At 59.9% G+C, this 22,768-nt stretch overlaps 1 protein-coding gene across 4 annotated transcripts in view; it reads left to right on the top strand.

Moving 5' to 3' along the window:
- Positions 1-9,700: 9,700 nt before the first annotated feature.
- Positions 9,701-22,768, top strand: part of DENND2A (DENN domain containing 2A) — a 106,535-nt gene continuing 93,467 nt past the window's right edge. For 2 of the 4 annotated variants that reach the window (XM_070071406.1, XM_070071409.1), the window contains exon 1: positions 9,706-9,943. The gene's annotated coding sequence lies outside the window, so the exon portion shown is untranslated. Of the gene's footprint in view, positions 9,944-22,768 lie in introns of all 4 variants that reach the window. The other 2 variants (XM_070071408.1, XM_070071407.1) reach the window with 2 other exon arrangements.

Genomic DNA, 22,768 nt, shown 5'->3' on the forward strand with positions numbered 1-22,768 from the left:
AGAGTGCCTGGGCTTGAGTCCCAGCGGCTCTGCTTCCAATCCGGCTTCCTGTTAATGCGCAGTTGGGAGGCAGCAGGTGATGGCTCAAGTACTTGGATCTCTGCCAACCACATGGGAGACTTGTGCTGAGTTCCCAGCTCCTGGCTCTAACCTGGCCCAGCCCTGGCTGCTGTGGGCATTTGAGGAGTGCTCTCTGTTTCTCTGCCTTTCAAATAAATAACAATAATCTATATTAAAGATTTATTTATTTATTTGAAAGTCAGAGTTACACAGAGAGAGAGAAGAGGCAGAGAGAGAGAGGTCTTCCATCCGCTGGCTCACTCCCTAATTGGCCACAAGAGCTGGAGCTGAGCCAATCCGAAGCCAGGAGCCAGGAGCCAGGAGCTTCTTTCGGGTCTCCCACATGGGTGCAGGGGCCCAAGGACTTGGGCCATCTTCCACTGCTTTCCCAGGCCATAGCAGGGAGCTGGATCAGAAGTGGAGCCACTGGGACTCAAACCGATGCCCATATGGGATGCCAACACTGCAGGCGGCAGCTTTACCCGCTATGCCACAGTGCCAGCCCCTACAATAATTTTTTAAGTAAAATATTTAAAACTTTTTTAAAGATTTATTTTATTTATTTGAAAGAGTTACAGAGAGAGGTAGAGAGAGGTCTTCCAGAGGTTGCTCTGGCTGCAACACCCAGAGCTGTGCTGATCCAAAACCAGGAGCAGGAGCTTTTCTTCTGGGTCTCCCACGTGGGTGCAGGGGCTCAAGGACTTGACCCATCCTCTACTGCTTTCCCAGGCACATTAGCAGGGACCTGGGTTGGAAGTGGAGCAGCCAGAACTTGAACCGGCGCCCTTATGGGATGCTGGTACTGCAGGCTGGAGCTTTAACCTGCTGTGCTACAGAAATGGCCCCAAATCTTTAAAACTTTTTAAAAATTGGTTTGAAAATCTCAGAGACAGAGACAGACACACAGAGAGACCATCCATCTGTTTGGCTCATTCCCCAAATGCCCACAACAGCCAGGCAAAGCCAGAAGCCTGAAACTCCATGCAAGTCTTCCACAGGGGCGGCAGAGACTCAGTTATTCGGGCCGTCACCTGCTGCCTCCCAGGGTGCATAGTAGCAGAAGCTGGAATTGGAAGTGGAGCTGGGACTCAAATAAGTGGTGTGGGATGCAGGTGTTCAAGCCGTGTCTACACCGCTACACCAAATGCTTTCTCTGTGTGTATGTGTGCAGGGGGCTTGTCCTGCACATCTTGGCCTCTGTCCACTGGAGGCCACTGACACCCTCTGTCTTAGTCCATTCAAGCTGCCGTGATACAACACCATAGATTGAGGGGCTTATCAACAGCAAACGTCCATTTTTCACAGCTGCGCGGGCTGCGATGTCCCACATCGAGGTGCGAGCGTGGCGGGGGTCTGCTGAGGACTTGCTCCTGGGCTGCAGACCACCAACTTCTCACCGTGTCTTCACATGCTGGGGAGAAGCCGAGAGAGAGGCCAGGGACACTGATCCCATCCACTGGGCTCTGCTCCTCACCCAGTCACCTCAGAGGTCCCACCTCCTGGGGCCGGCCTGCCATCCGATGTGGATGCAGGTTCGAGTCCCAGCTGCTCCACTTCTGATCCAACTCCCTTCTAATGTGCCTGGGAAAGCAGTGGAAGATGGCCCAAGTCCTTGGGCCCCTGCACCCACGTGGGAGACCCAAATGAAGTTCCTGGCTCCTGACTTCGGATCAGCCCAGCTCCGGCCGTTGCGGCCATTTGGGGAGTGAACCAGCAGGCAGAAGACCTCTCTCTCTGTCTCACCCCACCCTCTGTAACTCTGCCTTTCAAAGAAATAAATAAATGAATCTTTTTAAAAAAAGATTTCAACACATGAATTTGAGAGGAGCACATTGACAACTTAACACCCCTGATTCCCAGAGAGAGGGAAGCAGAAATCAACATAAATAAAATGTATCGCTGGACGCTGCCCGCTGTGCCCTGGACGCCGCAAAGCTGCCCCAGATTGGAACCGCTGGGCTCAGCTCCTGGAGGAAGGCAGTCCTCGCTGAGACCCTCTCTGTAGCCCCACCCCAGGACACACACCTGCTGCAGCTCAGCTGCTTTGTCTTCTAGGCTGGTGGCCAGTGTGCCCCCCTTGGGGACTGGAGCCACCTCCATCCAAAACACCTGGGGTGCCCCTGGCTCAGGATCCCTGTGGGAAAGCACGGAACCTCGGCTTCCCCCCTTCCTTCTCCCCACACACCCAGGGGGATCACCAAGTCTGAGGACAGGCCCCGCCCCTGCCGCAGGTCCACCCTGGTGCACCCAGCCCGCCAGAGTCAGGCTCTGGCGTGAGAATTCTGGGCTGGGCCACCCACCTGCGTGGTCTCCACAAGGGCACTGTCGAAAACCTCAGAAACCGGTCCACCAGAATGGGCGGGAGGAGGCTGCCGCACATGCGTGCCTTGCCCTAAGCCTTTCGCTTCCCCTCCGTCCCCTGGGTAGGGGAGCCAGCCGCCGCTTCTCTCTTCCCCTTTGTCACTCTGTACCTGAGCCGTCTCCTGCCCTGCTGAGGATTTCTCCGCGTCTGGCTCCGCCTCCTGGTGTTCTGTGTGGGTTGCTGCGCCTGCCCTTGTCACGTGCCATGGGACTGGTGCTGCACCTGTGCTAACGGGGTGGCCAGGGCAAGTGCCGTCCCCTCCTTCTGCCTGGGGGGCTCAGAAGGCCTTTGGGGCTCTGACGTGCTGAGTGCAGCCCTGCTGCCCCCGGGCCTTGTTCTAAAGCCTGGCCAGCGTGGTCAGACTGCCTGGGCTCATCCCGGCTCTGGCTCTTGCTCCCCGTGGCGCTGGGCAAGGCAGCGCGCCTCTTCTTGGTTGACCCCTCATCTGCAGAAGAGGCTGATGTCAGACCCCGATGTGGGCGTGGGGTGCAATCATTTCACTCCAGGCCCTGGCCTGCCACGTGGACAAGCATTCCAAGTGCAGCCAGGGCTGAGGCACACAAAGTGGTAATGGAATGTATGCAGAAGGTGAGACAGTGAACACGCCTACACGCATGAGCATGGGCCGCCCTACACGGAGAAGCATCCATCAGGAGTGGCCAGTGGCCAGCTGGAGCGGGAGACAGAAGGGGCACCTCTGGCCGTGGTCGGAGGTGAAGGAGCCCCTCCCGGGGCTGGCCTCCTTTATGGAGCGGGGGGCGTCGGTGCCTCTGCAGACGTGTAGCTGCCTGGGAATTACACGCAGTATATGCAGTTCAATTGCCATCTTCCCATGGCGTCCCCACTTAGGACCCGGATAGAGCACATGCATCCCGGGAAAGCGGACATTTTGACTGATAAGTAGGAGGGTAGAATTATACATGCGGGCTTTTGACTTCCAGTTCAACAGACCTAAACTACCTGCCTAGCCCACATCAAATCTGTCTTTGGTGAACTCTGTAAAGCATCAACCCATTGTGGCATAAAGCCACCGCCCATGGTGCCAGCATCCCATATGGGTGCCAGTTCTAGTCCAGCTGCTCCACTTCCGATCCAGCTCTCTGCTGTGTCCTGGGAAAGCAGTGGAAAATGGCCCAGGTCCTTAGACCCCTGCACCCACATGGGAGACCCGGATGAAGCTCCTGGCTCCTGGCTTTGGTTCAGCCCAGCCCTCGCTGTTGTAGCCATTTGGGGAGTGAACCAGCAGATGGAAGACTGTCTCTCTGTAACTCTGCCTTTCAAATAAATTTATCTTTTTTTAAAAAAATCAACACCCTTGTCACCCCACCCCACCCCCCCGGGGGAGGAATGGAGTGGGAAACGGAGGAGCTGCTTTTGTGTTTTTTTTTTGTGCCTACCGGAGAGGCTGTGGCTGGGGGGCACCTGAGGGCCCTTCTAGCCTTCCCCCCGAAACCTGGGGCCAGAGAGGGGCGCCGACTCGCCCGGTCACACTGGCAGCCAGGGCAGCCCCGCATCACCTTCTTTGATTCGGGGCCTTCACTGTGGCTCAGAGGGTGAGGCAGCTGCTTGCAACACGGCATCGCATGCTGGAGTCCCGGCTGCTCCGCTTCCGATCCAGCCCCCTGCTAATGCGCTGGGAAAGCAGCGGAGATGGCCCAATGTGGGGCTCCCAGACGCAGCTCCAGGGTCCAGGCTCCTGGCTTTGGCTTGGCCCAGACCTGGCTGTTGCAGTCATTCAGGGAGTGAATGAGTGGGTGAAGATCTCTCTTGCTCTCTCACTCTGCCTCCCCCTTTCAAATACATAAGCCTTTTTTAAAAAATTTATTCAGTTTGGTCTGAGAGACGTAGGAAGTGGTCAGACTTTCTCGTCTCCCCAAGGAAGGGGAGGCTCCTGCAGCAGTGCAGTGATTTCCGGTCATTTGGAGGTCAAAGGCGGGGCCGGGGCGGGGCGGACCCTGGCAGGGGGAGGTGAGCGGGCAGACTCAGAGCCCCTGGTCCTGTGCCCGGCTGAGAGCCGTGTGAGGTTTTCAGTGGGGGCGGCACTGTGGTGCAGTGAGTACAGCTGCTGCCTGCAGTGCCCGCATCCCAGATGAGCGCCAGTTCACGTCCCAGCTGCTCTGCGCATGCACCTGGGAGAGCAGTGGACGATGACCCGAGGGTTTGGGCCACTGCACCCAGTCGGGGACCCAAATGAGGCTCCTGGCTCCTGGTTTTGGCTCCTGGCTCCAGCCATGGCTGTTGTGGCCATCTGGGGAGTGAACTAGCAGATGGAAGATTTCTCTCTCTCTCTCTCTCTCTCTCTCTTTCCCTTTCAAATAAATAAATACATCTTAAAAAAGCAAACCCCTGGTGAGGAGTCTTGCCTCCCCCTGCCTCGGTCTGAAGAAATCGCCTCCTTGCAACAGGAAATGGGCAAGGAAGACTCCGGAAGTGAGGTGGGGAGCTTTTCGGCCTGAGCGCACATGGCCACGTGTGCACCCTGGCCTGGCTGAACCCAGAGTTCTGGAAGCACAGGGAACACGCAGAGCCACGGCGGCTGAACCACAGAACCCCACGCCTCCAGAGTGCCCAGACCACCACACCCGTGCCCTCTCCTATGTGTTCAGGAGCCCCTCGGGGGGCCAGAAAAGACCCCCAGGAGAGAGGTCACCGGGCTCTGCCAGCTCCGTCCGTGAGACCTCGCCTAGCATGTCCCACGACGTCCACTGCCGGTCATGCCCATGCTGACCCTTGGCAGCCAAGAAGGCGTTCTCTGTGGGAACACAAATGGCCCTCCGAAGTGAGCTAGGGGCCTGAGAGTGAGACGCAAATGGTGCTTGGACAAGAAGTCCGTGTTACTGTACGACTTGCCAATCCAGATTCCCCCAGATTCCCAGCGGTCTGCGGGGATAACCAGAGGCCACTGGCCCCAGAGCACCCCCTGCTGAGGCCCAGCACAGCGGGCAGAGGCACCTGAGCATCCTCAGAGAGGGTCAGCCAGAGGGGCCCAGGCCAGGTCTGAGTGGACGGCCCTTCGCGGGGGGGAGGCTGAAGGAGCCGGGGCCTCTGGCTGGCGGGGCCTCTGGCTGGCCTCTGCACACGCCTTCCCCGGGGGCAGCCTCCGGTCCCTCCCACCCTCATCCCACACCTCCTGGATTACAGGCCAAGCCTGGGTTTGAGGTCTGGGCGGGATGCCTGGCTCGGAGGCAGGCAGCTGGGTGGTTGCTGGCTCCAGACTGGGACCAGTGTGAGAACGGCAGAGGGCGGCCTCCGAAGGGTCCTGCACAGCCCTGGAGCGGGAGCCTGACTGCTCCCCAGAGTGGACCTAGGATTTGAGTCCACCGGGGTCTGATCTCCAGATGGGAGCTGCAGAGGAACCCAGGCTGCGGCGGGGGGGAGGGGGGGGTCGACTCTCTCGGGTGAGGCTGTAGACTTCCTGGCCCTGGGAGGAGCTCCTTCTTCGCTCCACCTCGTCCTAATATCACAGACCTCACCACAGATAACCGAGTCTCCTCCCCATGCCAGCATCCCAGGTAATAAACAAGGATCACTCCACTTCCCATCCCCAACCGTGTGATGATCTTTCCCCCGCGCAGCGGCAGGCAGGTGCATGTCCTAGAAGGACCCTGCTGGCCAAGAGGAGCAATGGATCCCAGTGACCCAGAGCAGGGACCAGATCTCAAAGGGATGGGTTGAGTCCCAGATGCCCAGGGTGTGCCTGTGTGCGGGCAGCCACGGTGAGCACAAGGACTGGACCCTGACCCAGAGACCTCCCTGCAGAGGGGGAGATGGTGGGCGAAGCCAATGCCCCAGGGTTGAGCCAGACGGGCCTGGGTCTGTGTGACCCCCAGGAAGGCACATCACCTCTTGGGACTTGGTGTTCCCATCTGAGAAATGGAGGCGCGGGGGTGATGACAGGACAGAAGCCCAAGGGACCTCAGTGGGTGTGGAGCGATGGGAGGGAGAACCCACAGCTCCTCCTGAGGCTGTGCCCCAGGACTGCCGGGCAGGCCAGCTCAGGCCCCTGGGTCCTCCTCGCTGTCCCTGGCTTGGAGCTGAGCTGAAGGCAGCCTGGGGCGCTCTGGCAGAGGCCTTGGTCCTAGGAGGGGGGAAGGCAGGGGGCGTTGAGCTCTCACAGGAATGAGAACCTGACACACCCTGCGTTCATGGAAGGGACAGGACCAGAGCAGCAAGCAGGCGGCACCGTGGGTCCCAGCTCTTCCTGACGATCTGAGCGAATCCTCAGGACACTATGGGGTTAAACTGTTGCTATTTCCGCCTTACAGGGAAAGACACTGGGACTCAGAAGCTAAGCGCCCGCTCCTGAGCTGGGTCTGGCCCTCTAATCCCAAACCTGTGTGCTTTCACGGACGCTAAGGCGGCAGGGGCGTCAGGAAGAGCCGACCTCAGCAGTCCACGGCTGCTCTACCGGGAAGAGGCAGCAGCAGTCTCACCCTTCCTTTCTTTTCTTTTTAAACTCGTGGCATTGGTGAACTGCATTAAATTTTATGCATGTGAGAGGCAGGGACAGAGAGGGAGAAGCGAGAGCGAGAGAGACAGTGCTCCCATCCACTGGGTCACTACCCACACAGCTGCAGTCGCTGAGGCAGGGCCAGGGCTGGAGCCAGGACCCAGAAACAGTCCAGGGGTCTCACGTGGGTGGCAGGAACCCAATGCTTGAGCCATCACCAAGGCCTCCCAGAGTGCACACTGACAGGAAGCTGGAGTTGGAGCTGGGGCCAGGAATCGAACTCAGGCATTCAGGTGTGGGAAACGGGCACCCTAACCCCCAGGCTGAAGGCCGGCTCAGCCTTTGGCAGCTTTGCTGTCTCGAGGCCAGGCAGGAGCTCCTACCCCATGCCTCCTTTCCCAGCGTAGAGAGAGCTGAGGGTTGGGGTTTGGGGGGAGGGCAGGGACGGCCGTGCTGCTGGAGCAGTCTGTGTCGGGAGCAGGGACGAGAGACAGCCCTCCAGGTTCCGGCCCAGCAACGGTCTCTGGGGGCTCCCTGGCTTTCTGGACTGCAGAACCAGGGCTTGGGAGGGGCCAGGGCAGCATCAGAGGAGGACACTCCAGCAGGGAGGGGGAACAGAGCCATAGGGTGACCCAGCAACCGGACGGCCAGCTCTGAGAAGCAGTGGGGCGGCAGAGGCCCCAGCCTCATTCATCACAACCTGGCTGGGGAACTCTCATTCATCACAACCTGGCTGGGGAACACTTCCCCCAGAATAAGCAAATGGCCAGAACTCACAGGTGAAGACGGGGATGAGCGGCAGGCTGTGGCCCTGCAGATGCCACCAGCGGTCCCCAGGCTCCTCTCTCAAGCCCACCTCCCAGTTTGGAAGCCACTGGGCTATTTTGTTCAGCTCAACTGCCTTTGCCAGCTTACCCTCTGACTCCCTGTGGTCCTGCGAGTAGTTAACCCTCCGAAGCCAAGTCTCTGCGCTTTACCTAGAAAGCGGAGAGTGTTGCAAGCCAAACAGTAATTTACACGCTTGCAGTCAGAAGAGAAGGTTTGCACTTGGCAAATGTGCGCTCCAAACAAACGCTTCCTGCGCTTAGTCGAAATGGGCATGGCTCGAAGGAGTTTAAGCAGACCTCACAGATCTCAGAAAATGAGCAAAAACCTCGGCTCAGGAGGCCGAACCCTTCTAGGTCTGCACCATCGGCAGATGGCCTTTCAGGTCCTCCGATCTCAGGTCCCCAGAGACGACCCGATGAAGCCCACGTATACACGCAGTCCTTGACCGTCTCCTCTCCGCCACTCGCGCTCCGTAACGGGAGAGCTTGCTCGCACTCCGTAAACTCCTTCATGTTCTCACTTCTGTAACGGGAAAGCTGGCTTTTCTTTATCTCTCTTTTTTAAAGGATTTATCTATTTGAAAGGCAGAGTTACAGAAAGAGAAAGAGAGGGAGAGAGAAATCTCCCCCCAAATGGCCACAGTGGCTGGCGGGGAGGGGGACGAAGCCAGGAGCAAGGAGCTTCCTGCGTGTCCCCCACCTGAGCACAGGGCCCAGGCACTCGGGCATCTGCCGCTGCTTTCCCAGATGCACCGGCAGGGAGTTCAGCTGGAAGTGGAGCAGCCAGAACTTGAAACAGTGCCCATAGGGAATGCAGACGGTGGCTCAACCTGCTGTGCCACGACGCTGCCTGCTGGCCCCTACTCACTCTCTCTCTCTCTCTCATTTGAAAGGCAGAAAGAGGGCGCGAGGGGGAATCTTCCATCCATAGTTTATTCTCCAGGATGCCTGCAGCAGCCAGGGCTGGGCCAGGCTGAAGCCGGGAGCCTGGGGCTCCATCTGGGTCTCCCGCACGCAGGTCCTGTGTCATCACTGGCTGCTCTCAGGCTGTGCATTAGCCCAAGCAGCTGGGACTCGCGTGGCCCTCCTACCTGGGGCGCAGGCGTCCCTAGCAGCAGTTGATCCCAGGGTGCCAAGCTTCTCATTGGGGCCCCTTGCCCACGCACTGGGTCCTGTCTGTCCTCAGAACACAGCCCAGCCCCTCCAGAGGTCTCTGAGCTCCCGCCAGGAGGGCTGGCCCGGAGCCGGCCTCCAACACCTGTGCATCAGGCCTGCCAGACCCTGCTCCTCCACTCAGACTGCAGCCCCTGCGGCCCTCAGCACAGAACTCGCATCCCACCAAGCCCTGAGCAGCCCGGCGGGCCTAGCTATCTGCCCTGACTCACGGCGGGCCTCCGCTGCACCCTGAGCCGCCCTCTCCTCGCCCCCACCCTTTCTGCGCCTCTCCGGGTCGAGTCCACAGCCCCCAGTCACAGCTCCACAGAGCTCCTGGAAAGCCAGGGCCCGCGTACCAGAGCCCCTTCCCTGCACTGTCGCCGTCTGTCTGTGGGTCCGGCAGAGCTGCAGCCCACGCATGCAGCGGGAGTTTCCCGACTGTGTGCCCCGCGCAGGAGGGGGCGGGGGACACTCTAAAGTTACTTTTCCTGGCCAGCTCCTCGCCCCCCACCCCCTCACTTCCACTGCCGGCCTCAGGACTGTCATTGCCCCGCCAGACTGCAAGCTGCTTAGGGCAAGGGGTGCGCCAGAACCCCTGCGTGGCGCGTCCCAGGCCCCTGCAGGGAGCCGGGGAACGCCGCGTGGTGGTCTCGCTCCAGCACGGAAGGGGTTAAGCCGCCGTGTGCGTGTGTGTGTGTGTGTCTCTCTCCCCCTCCCACCCCCCCACCCCCCAGGCGAGGGGCGAGTCCGGCCCAGGCCCTGTTTACCGCGCAGCGCGCGCCGCGGGCCCTGGGAGAGGCGTTGCCGCGGTAACCGGCCCGGCGCCCGCCAGCTGCGGATTAGCTCACTGGAGCCGGCGCGCGGGGCGGAGGAGGGGGCGCGCGTCACGCAGACGGCGGCGGCCGCCCGACGGGAGCGCGCGCCGCGGGGACCCCAGGGCTCGCCGGCGGCCGGGCCAGGCCCGGCGGACAAAGGCGCGAGGGCGGCGGCCCATGGCGCCCCCGGCCCCCGCCGCCGCCCGGCGCCCCGGCGCGCGCGGGCGCCCCCGAGATGCGCCCCGGAGCCCGCGGAGCCGCCGCCCGCGGAGAGGTGAGGCCGGGCCCGGGGCAGCGCGCGGCCAGCGGGAGTGGAGCGGGAATCGGGGAGGGGACGCGGGGCGGGCCGGGGGGACCCCGGAGCGTCGTCCCGGCCCGGCCCGGCCCGCGGGACCCGTGCGGAGCGGGAGGCGCGGGGCGCGGGGGCTTCCAGGGCCGCGGCGCGGAGCCCCCCGAGTCCGCGCTCGGGAACCGGCCGGCGCCCAGGACTCGAGCACCCAGACCGCGCTGCCCCACCACGGCGGTCGGAGTTGGCAGTGTTGGGAGAGCAGGAAGTTACAGATCGCTGAACGGTCCTGTTTCTCCCAGTTTTCCCCAAGGACGGAGTTGGGAGCAGCTGGAGCCCGGGGAAGTCTCTAACTCCACAGGGTATAATCGTATTTAGGGGCACCCCAGAGAACTGGGCTCGGGCCACCGAGCTGGGACAGGCAGTGCCCCCACCCCCAAGGGGGCGGGAAAGTGGGGCTGCGGCTGGGGCCATGGGGTGGTCGTGGGGCAGCGCACGTAAAAGAGCCGGACCCCTCCTCCTCCGCGCCTCTGGAGACTGAGCGGGGCAGGACTGTGGGGTGGGCAGCCTGGAGGAAGTCCAGGACAGAGGGGCTTTGAGGCAGGGTAATGGAGTGGCCGCGAGGGCTGGTCTGGAGGAGTCCAGGCCTGGCCGGGCCCCCTGTTCACACACAGACACTCCTCCGAGGCTTGAGGGACCCAGGGTCAGGAGGACCCTCCCGGGAACTCCCCATCCTAGCTGGGCAGGCAAAGATCGAAACCTGTCCAGGTTGGCCTCAGGTTGGCAGGGGGCTCCCAACTGCAGGTGACCCGGGACTGAGTCCGGAAGCCTCTTCATGGAGAAAACTAAGTAGGTGAGAGGTTGCCCCCCCGCCATCTCTGAGAGAGCAGGGGAGAGGCACGTGTGGGGCGAGTTCCTGGTGCTTGCAGTGTGCAGGTGTGTAGGGGTGGGGCTGGGCGGGCAGAGGGAGGGAGGCTGTGTGAGAGGCAGGGGTGATGGGGACAGCTGAGTGTCTTCGCCCACTCTGCCTGCTGGGGGGCGGCTCGGGGCTTTGCAGCACCCGGGCCAGGGCCCCCATGGGTGAGAGAGACGCTGGTGGCGGGATTCCAGGGTCGAGACGTAGGACCTGGTGACGGGTTTGGGCACGGGGTGAGCTTAGTCCGAAGCCAGCGATGGAAGTGCCCAGGAGACAAAGCAGTGGGAGTGGACGTTTGAATGGCTTGCACTGAGCAGATTACAACACTTGGACCATGAACTTGGCTTCCAGTCTTCTGGCAGCTCAGGGACAAACAAAAATACTCTAGATTGCATAGTTTGGGATCTTGGACAACAGAAAGCATACACATTAATTTCCAGAGGAAGATTTTTCCCGGAATTGAACTCAGCTGGGAATTTATCACGTGGAACTTGATGTAAGGATTGGGGAGTACCCTGGGGAGGGGGCATCTTGTATAAGCAAAACGGAGCCACAGATAAGACGAAAAGACCTCCCTTGTCAGGGTTACCAGGGGTGAGGAGGTTCAGCGCTGCGCCTGTCCCTGTGCACCGTCTTCCCCAGGGACAAGGGGACTCAGCATGACGACTGCGCCTGTTTCCGTGCAGCCTGGGGTGTCTGCTCAGGGTGTGGGCAGCTGGGGCCCCAGGGGAGCCTGTGGGGGAGTCAGCGGCCCCTCCTCCATCGGCTCTTTCCCTGCACGTAGGTAAGCGTGCAGCATGCCCAGCCGTGAGGGGATGGGCCACAGGTGCCTGGGCTGAGCGGCGGGTGCTGCAGCGCGTGCTGGACACGGTGACCAGCAGGGGTGCAGGGGCGCGTTCACATTGGCAGGGGCACGTCCCAGGGTGGTGCGGGTCTTCCTGTCCCAGCACCTGAAGAGGAGTCTGCCTTCAAGAGGATAGAACTCAGGAGCCTGAAGTCTGTCCCCGGGGGGCCTGGGAAGTTGCAGAGGAACAAGGAGTGGGCACCCAGAGCTGGGAGGGCCGCACGTTCCGTCCCTGTGGGGTCTGCAGACTCTGGCCACGCCTTGCTTAGGTGCCTGCTGAGCCATTTCTTGCCAACTCTGACTTTCTCAGCATTGACCAGGAGTGGGGATTCTATCCCCATTATTCATAAAATTTCTTAATATTTTCAACTGGGGGTGTATGGGGTGGGGCTGGGCCCCCTCTGGGTCAGTTCAGTCGAAATCTTTGAGCGTGCGTCCTGGGATGTGGCTCAGTGGGTTAGGCCACTGCTTGCCATGCCCACGTCCCATATCAGAGTGCAAGCTTGGGAGTCCCGGCTGCTCTGCCTCCAGCCCCGCTCCCTGCTAACATGCCCGGGAAGGCTGCGGTGCCTGGGCCCCTGCCGCTCCAGGCTCCTGGCCCAGCCCTGGCCCGTGCAGCCATTTGAGGAGTGAACCAGCGGGTGGAGATCTGTGTGTCTCTGTCTCTGCCTGTCGAGTAAATCATACTCCTCTGAGATTGGGCCCTTAACACCAGGCCTCAGATGAGGCTTAGGTGCAGCCACCGTCGGCCCGGAGAACTTGTCATGGGGAGGGACGGGAACTTCGGATTCCGGAAGTCCCGTGGAAGAGGGGCGCTTGGGCTGCCTCACGGGTAGTGGGGAGCGGCAGGTCTGGCCCTGCTCGTGCCTCGCGTTCCCCGGGGCTCCCGTGCCCCTCCTGGTCTCATTTCTCTCCGCTGAGGTGTTTGCTGGTCCTCCGTTCCTCCCGCCATCACCGTGTTAAGACCAAAGTTAAAAGTTCCCTTCTGTGGCCGGCGCCGTGGCTCACTAGGGCTCACTAGGCTAATCCTCCGCCTTGCGGCGCCAGCACACCAGGTTCTAGTCCCGGTCAGGGCGCCGGATTCTGTCCTGGTTGCCCCTCTTCCAGGCCAGCTCTCTGCTGTGGCCCGGGAGTGCAGTGGAGGATGGCCCAAGTGCTTGGGCCCTGCAGCCCATGGGAGACCAGGAGAAGCACCTGGCTCCTACCATCGGATCAGCGCGGTGCGCCAGCCACGGCAGCCATTGGAGGGTGAACCAACGGCAAAGGAAGACCTTTCTCTCTGTCTCTCTCTCACTGTCCACTCTGCTTGTCAAAAAAAAAAAAAAAAGTTCCCTTCTTAGGGCCAGTGCTACCTGTAGCGCCCTTATCCCATATGGCTCCAGCTCCCTGCTGGTGTGCCTGGGAAAGCAGCAGAGGATGGCCAAGTCCTTGGGCCCCTGCACCCACGTGGGAGACCCAGAAGAAGCTCCTGGCTCCTGGCTCAGCCGGGCCCAGTGAACCAGTGGATGGAAGATCTCTCGCTGTGCCTCTCCCTCTCCCTCTCTGTAACTCTGCCTCAAATATAAAAAAAGAGTTCCTTTCTGGACTGTGCCCTGGGTTGGTGTTTCTTCGAGAGACTCTAGTGAAACTTTTTTTCCCTTCGATGTTCCATTCATTTATTTTAAAGGTAGAGAGAGGGAGACAGACAGATCTCTCCCCACTGAGGCCCTCGCAGGCTCACCCTTAAATCATAGGCAACAAACAGGTCAGTGCTTGGAACCCAGGCAGGTGGTTCGCTCAGTTCTGTGCATTTGATGTTCAGAAGGCGAGCGGCCTGTCGGGAAGCCAGCGCCAGCCTTGCTGTCCGCATCAGTCTGGTTTGGGCACAGAGGAGTCCTTTCAGCTCGCAGTGGGCCTGGAAGTACAGCCCCTTTGCCAGCTGGGGCCCAGCATGGCTGCCTTGTGTGTGGCTCGCCTTGCAGCCCAGCGTGGGGGAAGAGAGGAACTGGCCATCAGGAAGGCAGGGGGTCGCCCTTGAGCAGGGCAGGGGAGAGGTGGACTGTAACTTCCCTCAGAGGTGGCTGGGCTCCCCTCAGGAGGTGGCCAGGGTGGACATGGAGCTGGACCCCGGGGCTGTGACCCCGCTCTTCCAGGGTGCCGGGCCTTCCGCGGACTAAGGCTCTTGTCTCAGGGGCTTCTCAGAGCAGTTCAGGCCATGTCAAACGCAGCCTTTTGTTTTCTTAAGAAAGTGTCCTTTGCAGGTTTGACATTTAGTTATATACGGGTGTACTGTGAAAGTTCTGTTTGTTGCAAAACACTGAAGCAGTGCAAGAAGGGAGAAGGTTTGCCGTGCTGCCCTGCCCGAGAGCCGCTCACTGGTCAGTGTGCACACAGGTGCCCCTCCACGTACTTACGTGCGCATGCTGCTCCTTGTCCTTACGAGGGTGGATGCACCCAGGGCTAACCGCCCTGCAGCGTTGTGAGTGCTTCCATGTGACACCGAGGGCCTGCTCTTTCACACTTGCCTTCAAAAATTATTCTGAGAGACAGCACCCCCATCCACCGATTCACTTCCCAAATGTCTGCAACCACAACAGGGCTGGGCTGGAGCCAGGAGCTAACTCATCAAGGACTCTTGATGGGTGGCAGGGCCCCCGCTGGATTCCTCACCTCTTCCTCCAGGGTGTGAACAGGAAGTCCTCCCTTCTTCCTGCCAGGGTGTGAACAGGAAGTCCTCCCCTCTTCCTCCAGGGTGTGAACAGGAAGTTGTCACCTCTTCCAGGGTGTGAACAGGAAGTCCTCCCCTCTTCCTCCCAGGGTGTGAACAGGAAGCCCTCACCTCCTCCTCCCAGGTGTGAACAGGAAGTCCTCCCCTCTTCCTGCAGGGTGTGAACAGGAAGTTGTCACCTCTTCCAGGGTGTGAACAGGAAGTCCTCACCTCTTCCTCCCAGGGTGTGAACAGGAAGTCCTCCCCTCTTCCTGCCAGGGTGTGAACAGGAAGTCCTCCCCTCTTCCTCCAGGGTGTGAACAGGAAGTCGTCACCTCCTCCTCCAGGGTGTGAACAGGAAGTCCTCCCCTCTTCCTCCCAGGTGTGAACAGGAAGTTGTCACCTTGTCCAGAGTGTGAACAGGAAGTCCTCACCTCTTCCTCCCAGGGTGTGAACAGGAAGTCCTCCCCTCTTCCTCCCAGGGTGTGAACAGGAAGTCCTCACCTCTTCCTCCTGGGTGTGAACAGGAAGTTGTCACCTCTTCCTCCCAGCACGTGTGATCAGGAAGTTGTCACCTCTTCTTATTTTAATTGAGAGGTGGAGTTACAGACAGTGAGAAGTAAAGACAGAGAAAAAGGTCTTCCTTCTGTTGGTTCACTTTCCAAATGGCCACAATGGCCATCTTCCACTGCTTTCCCAGGCCTTACCAGAGAGGTGGATCGGAAGAGGAGCAGCCAGTACTAGAACCGGTGCCCATATGGGATGCCGACACCACAGGCGGAGGATTAACCCACTGCACCATGGTGCCGGCCCCACAATTCATTATTCTGAGTTTTGGTAAACTTAAAAGCTCACATGTTGAAGTTGGCATTCGGAGAGATTTTTAAAGTATCTGTTGTAGCTTGGCACCGGGCAAGGCTCCACTTGGTCTCTTGCTGTTGGTTTTCTGCCCCATGACCTTGGTCACTCGCAACCGCAATTTCATTGATTGTGTAGACTGAGATCCAGCTGGGCTGGGGTGGGGCTGACCCCATAGAGCCCCCCAGTGGAGTGACCCGCTGTGCCCCCCGCCCAAGCTGTGCATGCCTCCCCGCTTCTCCGAAGAAGCAGTAAGGGGAACTTGACTTGCCCCTGCGTTTTGTATGCTGTGGGTGGTGGACTGGGTAACCCCATGTACAGACTGGGGTAGTTTTAGAACTAGGGAGACGGCGCCAGTAATGTCATGACCTGGTGTGGCAGGCCTGGCCTGGACTGCCCCTGCAAACCAGCTCGCGTCCACACTGGCAGGGGCCGAGAGCTGGCCGTGGCCGTCCAGCCTCCTTGCTGGCCGAGGCCTGGGTGATTCCATAGCCTCCCTCGGTCTCGTGGCCTTTCTTAGCCTGCGTAGAGTCGGGGCCTGAGTCTGGGGATCCGGCAGCCGGTGAGTAGCCTATGAACCTGTCTCCACCCGCGGAGCCGCAGGGCACGGCGCGGCATTCTCTTCCCAGCTCACTGCGGAGAAGCGGTGGCCGGTCCCCTCCCACGAGAGGCTGGAGCAGCCCTCTCCCGTGCCTTCCTGTGTGTTCCGCGTGCTCAGCAGACAGGCTCAGCCTCCCCACGGGACCAAGGCCAGGCGTTCGCTTGTACGGGATCCGCCACCAATCGCAATGAAAAGCGACCTCACGGAGCAGGGGGAAGTAGCTGGGGGAGAAGCCGGAGCAGGGGGAAGTAGCTGGGGGAGAAGCCGCCTGCTCTGGTTTGGTGACTGGGCAGGAGCGACTAGGCAGTCTCAGACCCAGAGCCTGCGCCCGTCTGCTCGGGGTGGGGCTGGACGGGGGGAGGGTGGGACTGGGAAGACGGAGCTCCCTGCACAGCCTTCCCCACCCCCCCTGCTGTCCTGCCAGAGGACTCTTGGGGACCCAGAGGGCTCTCAGCTTAGAGAAGAGGTGAGATTTGTTCAGCTTTTGAATGAGGCATGCGGCTCTCCAACCACAAGTACAGTTCCCTGGCATCTTGCAGCAGCCGTCATCCTTAACATCTGATCCAGCTCATGAGCTGTGTTTGCGACAGTCCACACGCACACACACACACACACACTCGGGCTCCCAGGACATCAAAAGGCCACCAGTGCTCTCTGTTCGCCCCCAGCTGACTGACGCAGCTGACGGAGTGGGAAAGGTCGGAGGGGGCGAGCTGCTTCTGGCCTCTCGGAGCAGCCGGACCCAGATGCCAGCAGAGGAGAGGCAGTCAGGGACGCCCCTTAGCCAGACCCTCTCCCTCCCGTGAACATACACAGCCAGGGTTCCTGCTGCTGAGCACACGCGGCCCTGGGGCTCGGGCCGCCAGAGGATTGGAGGAAAAGAGAAAGAACGCGCCCTTCCGGGCGATGAGAGAGAGCAGGTGGAGACTCCCATGAGTCAGATCCGCACATTCCTTCCCCACACCCCGAAATCTGGCTTCCCAGCCTGACCACTGCTGGAACCTTGTCCCAGGTCCTAGTGGTGCATGCAGCAGCCAGTCGCTGTCCTTGCAGCTCCTGATCTTACTCCTGCGCTTGACACCTCTTCCTCCTTGAGAAGAAGTCCACTTGAAACTGGTGTGCTCCAACACGCCCATGCCCCGACACGCCCATGCTCTGACACAGCCATGCCCCGACGCGGCCATGCCCCGACATGCCCATGCCCCGACACGCCCATGCCCCAACACACCCATGCTCCGACACGCCCATGCTCCGACATGGCCATGCCCCGACACAGTCATGCCCCGACACGCCCATGCCCCGACACGCCCATGCACACGGCCATGCTCTGACACGGCCATGCCCCGACATGGCCATGCTCTGACACGCCCATGCCCCGACATGCCCATGCACACGGCCATGCCCCAACACGGCCCTGCCCCGACGCGGCCATGTTCCGACACGGCCACGCCCCGATGCGGCTCTGCCCCGACATGGCCATGCCCCGACACGCCCATGCTCCGACACAGCCATGCTCCGACACGGCCATGCCCCGACACGCCCATGCCACGACATGCCCATGCCATGACACGCCCATGCTCCGACACGCCCATGCCCCGACACGCCCATGCTCTGACATGCCATGCCCTGACACGCCCATGCCACATGTCAGCCTGCTGAAGTGTTTCGTGCTCTAAGCCTCCCAAGTTCTCCACTTTCCAGGGAGCTCCCCAAGATCCAGCCATTTAAGGGTGAACAGTAAGGCCATCTGACCGCTTGGCCCCCATGCCACACCCATCTTTCCTGATTGGAATACTGCCTCTTCACCTTGGAGCAGAAGTAGTGTTTTGTTTTGTTTTGTTTTTTGTAAGGGCCATTTGGATAAATAACAACATTCACAGGCTACATGAAATGATTAACTAAAGATTAGCCCGCCGTTGCCTTGTTGAGCCAGATGAAATGGCCTCGCAGGTGGGCATTGCCCACCCCTGCCTTAGACACCTTTCTGATTTGGCTGGTAACAGGTGTTCTCTTTCGGCTACTGTTTGTGTGGCAGTCGACAGTCATGGTAGACCATGCCCTGGGCAAGACATCGCATAGACATCGGAGGGAAACGCAGAAGCCCGATCCCCGTGTTCTGCCGTCAGATCTCACCGTCCCGTTGGAAGGCCCCGATGGAGAAACAGAAAAACAAACCGAGTTGAGCTAAGCGGCGTGGACAGCGCAGGAGCAGCCCAAGGCGCTTCTCACCGCTGGCTTGCGCCCACGGTTCACCCTATACCCTCGCCTCATCCTAGTCTACCCCTCCAGGGCCGCGCTCACCAGGCCCTGACCGCGTGCTCCGCCTGTTCCCTCTGCAACCCTGGCAGCAGCCACAGCGAGCAGATGCCTGCCTTCTGTTGGCTCCCAGGGCAGCAAACCTCACCTGCTCTCTCTTATCCCAGGAATGTCTCAAAGTCTAGCCACCCACCCATCTAGGTGGGTCTTGGTCTCTCGGAGTGCCCCAGCCCCCCCGTCAGTCTTCGTCCTGGGCGCCCGGGCAGGGGTCACTTCACCTCACTTGGGACACCTTCCCAGCTGTTGGAACGCAGCTTAGGCTTCGGAGTCACCGAGTTTCACCTGTCCTTGGAAGCCGTCTGTGACCACTGACTTCCCTCGCTTTCTTCCGGATTGTTCCAGTGGATCTTTTTTTCATAACATTTCCCACTGTAGTTTCAGTCTAATCCTTAACCAGTCTCCACGTGTGCCAGGTATCCCTGGGTGGAGCCCGTGTTGTTGTCTTGCACCGTCGCCGTGTGGTTGGCGGGGTATCTGTCTTCGCTGTAGACTGAGGACGGAGATCCTTCCTTGTGGTTGTGTGTCCCCAGCACCTCGACTGCCTGCTAGCCTGTTGAGGAATCCTGCTGGTTAGTTTCAAGTCCATCGATGCTGGCTCCAATTAGCTAAATGAAATCATAGGCGAACACTCACGTCCCATATCTCAACACACATTTCCAGGCATTGCGTAACTTCTGCGCACAATGCGCAAGGCACAGATAGTGAACAAACAGAAATGGGGCCTCAGCTTGTCAAGACTTAGCTAGAGAACAGGGGGGCCGTGGCGGGGGTCAGCAGAGGCCGCCCTACTTCCATGACTGGCAGGCGGAGTAGCCAGTGAGGGGTGGGGGGAGTCAGCAGAGGCCGCCCCACTTCCATGACTGGCAGGCGGAGTAGCCAGTGAGTGCTGGCCTTGCGCTGCCTTCGGCTCCCCTGCTCATTTCGGAACTCACTTGCAGAGGCTCGCAGCCGCAGCCCTAGGTGCGGAGTGGATTAGGGCTTCACACAAGCCCAAGCAGAGGGCTGGGCTGCAGCCTTCCGGAGAGTTGGGGTCATGGTGTTACGTCGTTAGTACAAGGTCCTGGGTAGTTATCTCTCGTGCCATCTGGCAGGGTTGAGTTCATTGCATAGCAACCAAAGGCATTTGTGCGTTTGCCGAGTGCTTTCCAGGGCTCGTGCCGCGTGCCAAAGGCTTTGCAGGTGCGAGCTCACGTCTTGCAGAACAGGTGCTGGTAGTACCGCTGTTTCACGGCGGAGGGAACCAAGGTGAGAGAAGTGACTTCTCCAAGGTCTCGCGGTCTCGAGATGCACTGGAACTCGAGCTGGGGTCTGCTGGTTCCAGGCCTTTGGCTTGCAGCCCCTGTGCCGTACCACCTCTCGTGCCATTTCCCCAGGACCTAGAGAAGCACAGAGCAGCCTCAGCTCCACTCTCTGTGCTGGCCCCGCGCGAGGGGATGGGAGATGACGTCTCCCTCCAAGATTGCAGCCTTTTGTCCAAATGTGCTGGCCGGGAGCCAGGCCTGGAAACTCTCTGCTCATGGAAAGAAAGAACAGAAGCCAGCGAAAGAGGGTGGGGAGGAGTCCGAGGCAGCGGAAGGGAGAGGAGGACAGGAAGGCGAGAGGGACAAGGAGTGGGAACGGGAGGGCTTTGCAGGCCGCGCAGCTGCGGTGCCAGGAGGCAAATGAACGTGACCCTCAGGTGCATTCCATGTAGTGCTGGTTCCTGGGAGCAGTGGGCCCCGGGGCTGCGGGTCAGAGGCCAGGGCCGATCCCATCGCGTCTGGTGAGGTCAGGAGGCACGCATGGCAGTGTGAAGGATGCCTGTGCAAGTGCAGGAGGCCGCTGGTCGGTGCCTCGGAGCTGGGGCGCGCACGGTGAGGGAGAGAAGGGGCCGAGAGCCGCGAGCTGTGACTAGAATCAGCTCTCGGGGTTCACTGAACCCCTGCTCCAGCTCCGGGGGCGGGAGCCTGTGCTGTGCTCCCGGGTGTGCGTTTGCCATCGGGAGCGGGATCCTGACGCCTGGAGTCACTTGGCATCCGTGCAGCGCCGGGTAGTGCAGTTCCCTCTCTCTAAGGGGGAGGCGTGGTAGGGTTCGTGTAGAGAGCAAATGAAGCAACCCGTGTGGAATCTTGCCCGGTGAACAGGAAGGGCTCACTGTTGGCCACCCATTCACTATTGCGGTTTAATTCACGGTACCCGAACATGGCTATGGGAAACCCTGAACAAAAATGTTAAAAAATGCGTAACACTTAAAGGCCACCGTAGTAAAGATACCACAAGGGATGTGCATCAGCTAGCTGAAAGTCGCCAGAGATCCAGAATGGGGAAGAGCTTCAGTTTGGGCTGGCCGAGATGTATTTTTTGCAGAAGCTGAAATTTAACCTAGATTTTGGGGGGTGAGTGGGAATGTAAGAAGGAAGAGGGTATGATAACAGCTGAGTAAGAACAAGGTCGGGGGCAGCACTGTGGTTTACTGGGCTCAGCCACCGCCTGCAGCGCCCGCATCCCATATGGGCACCCGTTCGGGTCCCAGCTGCTTCACTTCTGAGCCAGCTTCCTGCTAATGTGCCTGGGAAAGCAGAGGAAGATGGCCCACGTGCTCGGGCCCCTGCACCCAGGTGGGAGGCCTGAATGAAGCTCCTGGCTCCTGGCTGCAGCCTGGCCCAGCCCTGGCCATCCCATATGGGACGCCAGCATTACAGGTGGCAGTTTTACCCGCTGTACCACAGTGCTGGCCTTTAAAACAAAGAATTTCTAAAAACCAAAACCAAGCCAATAATTAAAAAAGACTCTCTTAAAATTGATAGACTATGGCCAGCGCTGTGGCTCACTAGGCTAATCCTCTGCCTGTGGCGCCGGCACACCAGGTTCTAGTCCCGGTCGGGGCGCCGGATTCTGTCCCGGTTGCCCCTCTTCCAGTCCAGCTCTCTGCTGTGGCCCGGGAGTGCAGTGGAGGATGGCCCAAGTACTTGGGCCCTGCACCCGCATGGGAGACCAGGAGAAGCACCTGGCTCCTGGCTTCGGATCAGCGCGGTGCGCTGGCCGCAGCGCACTGGCCACGGCGGCCATTGGAGGGTGAACCAACGGCAAAGGAAGACCTTTCTCTCTGTCTCTCTCACTGTCCACTCTGCCTGTCAAAAAAAATTAATTAAAGAAAAAATTGATGGACTCCTCAGTGAACAAAAAATAAAAAAGGAAAAGAGGAATACCTTCATCAGGCACCTGTCATGGTGGACCCTTGTCCTCCTGAGACGGGTTCTCCACAGGAACGTGGGCTAGTGGGGTGGGCCTTTAGCCCCGGGTTACGGTGCTGTTTGGACACTCGCTTCCCGTCTGTGAGTTTCTGGGCTCCAGCTCCAGCTCTGCTTCTGAGCCAGCTTCCTGCTGCTGTGCATCCTGGGAAGTGGGGGGGAGGGACAGCCCCGGCAGCTGGGCCCTTGCTCCCCACATGGAAGACCTGGATTGAGTTCTGGGCTCCTGGCTCCTGCCTGGCCCGGCTCCAGCTGTTGGCACACCTGTCTGCATGTGTCTGTCTCTTTGCCTTTCAAGTAAAATGAAAAGGAACTATTTTTAAAAGTCACCTTTTAAAAGAAATGGGAGTCCTGTGGGGGAGGGAGTGTGGTGGGGGCTCCGCCCGCCTCCGCCTGTGCTGTCATCCCCAGGCCTGGTGCCTGCGGCTGTGGGAGCCCCTCCACACCAGGGGCTTTTCTCGCCTTTGCTCTCCGTTTCCACGCTGGGCCCTCAGTCAGCAGGAGAGCGCTGCTGTGGCAGGCCGGGTCAGCCGTGCAGGCCTCGCTCCCAGCAGGGTCCTGGGAGAGGGGCTCAGCATTTCCTGGAGCCAAATGGCACCCATAAATAGACCCAAGGATGGGAAAGGGTTCAGTCTCCCTTTCCTCTCGTCAACTCAGCACTTCCTCTGGGCGTCCGGCCGCAGGCCCTTGTAAATGTTTTTCCTTCAGATGCGTCCTTGCCAGTGGGGGTGGGAGCGGGGATGAGATCCGCTCGCTGCCTCGTATGTTGTGGACCTCCACAAGTGCCTCTTGTTCATCCGCCCACGGTAACTCACCAGTCCAGTTCAGGGCGGTGCGAGGCCACAGTTCGCAGTGTGGGTTTTATTGGGAGGGAAAGGAGGGAGTTGTGCACCTGATCCTGTGGCCGCCTCCACTTCGTCCAGGGGTTCAGCCAATCCTTGTGTTGTGACGTTTCTAAGAGCCCTTCAGAGCTGCCGAGGGGTGAGGTCTCAGGGCGTCAGATGTCCCCGGCCCCGTCCGTGTCAGAAACAGTGTCCTCAGGAGAGGGACTGGGTGGCCTGGTGGTGTGGGGAGTGACCAGATCACACCCCGCCGCTGTGCAGGCTGGGAGCAGAGCCAGGGCACTTTTCAGCTGCCTCAGTAGCCCGGGTTTGCTTGACCACAGCCTCAGGGATGCAGATTCGTGACTAGACCAGTCCCCTGTGCAGGGGATGCACACACATGCATGTGCACACATGCACACACACACATGGGGACACATATGCATGCACACACATGCCTGCATGCACATACACATGCACACACATGCACGTGGGGGCGCACCGTGCTGATCCGATGGCAGGAGCCAGGAGCCAGGTGCTT

Source organism: Oryctolagus cuniculus, chromosome 3 (genome assembly GCF_964237555.1).
Source record: "Oryctolagus cuniculus chromosome 3, mOryCun1.1, whole genome shotgun sequence".
Taxonomy (NCBI): Eukaryota; Metazoa; Chordata; class Mammalia; order Lagomorpha; family Leporidae; genus Oryctolagus; species Oryctolagus cuniculus.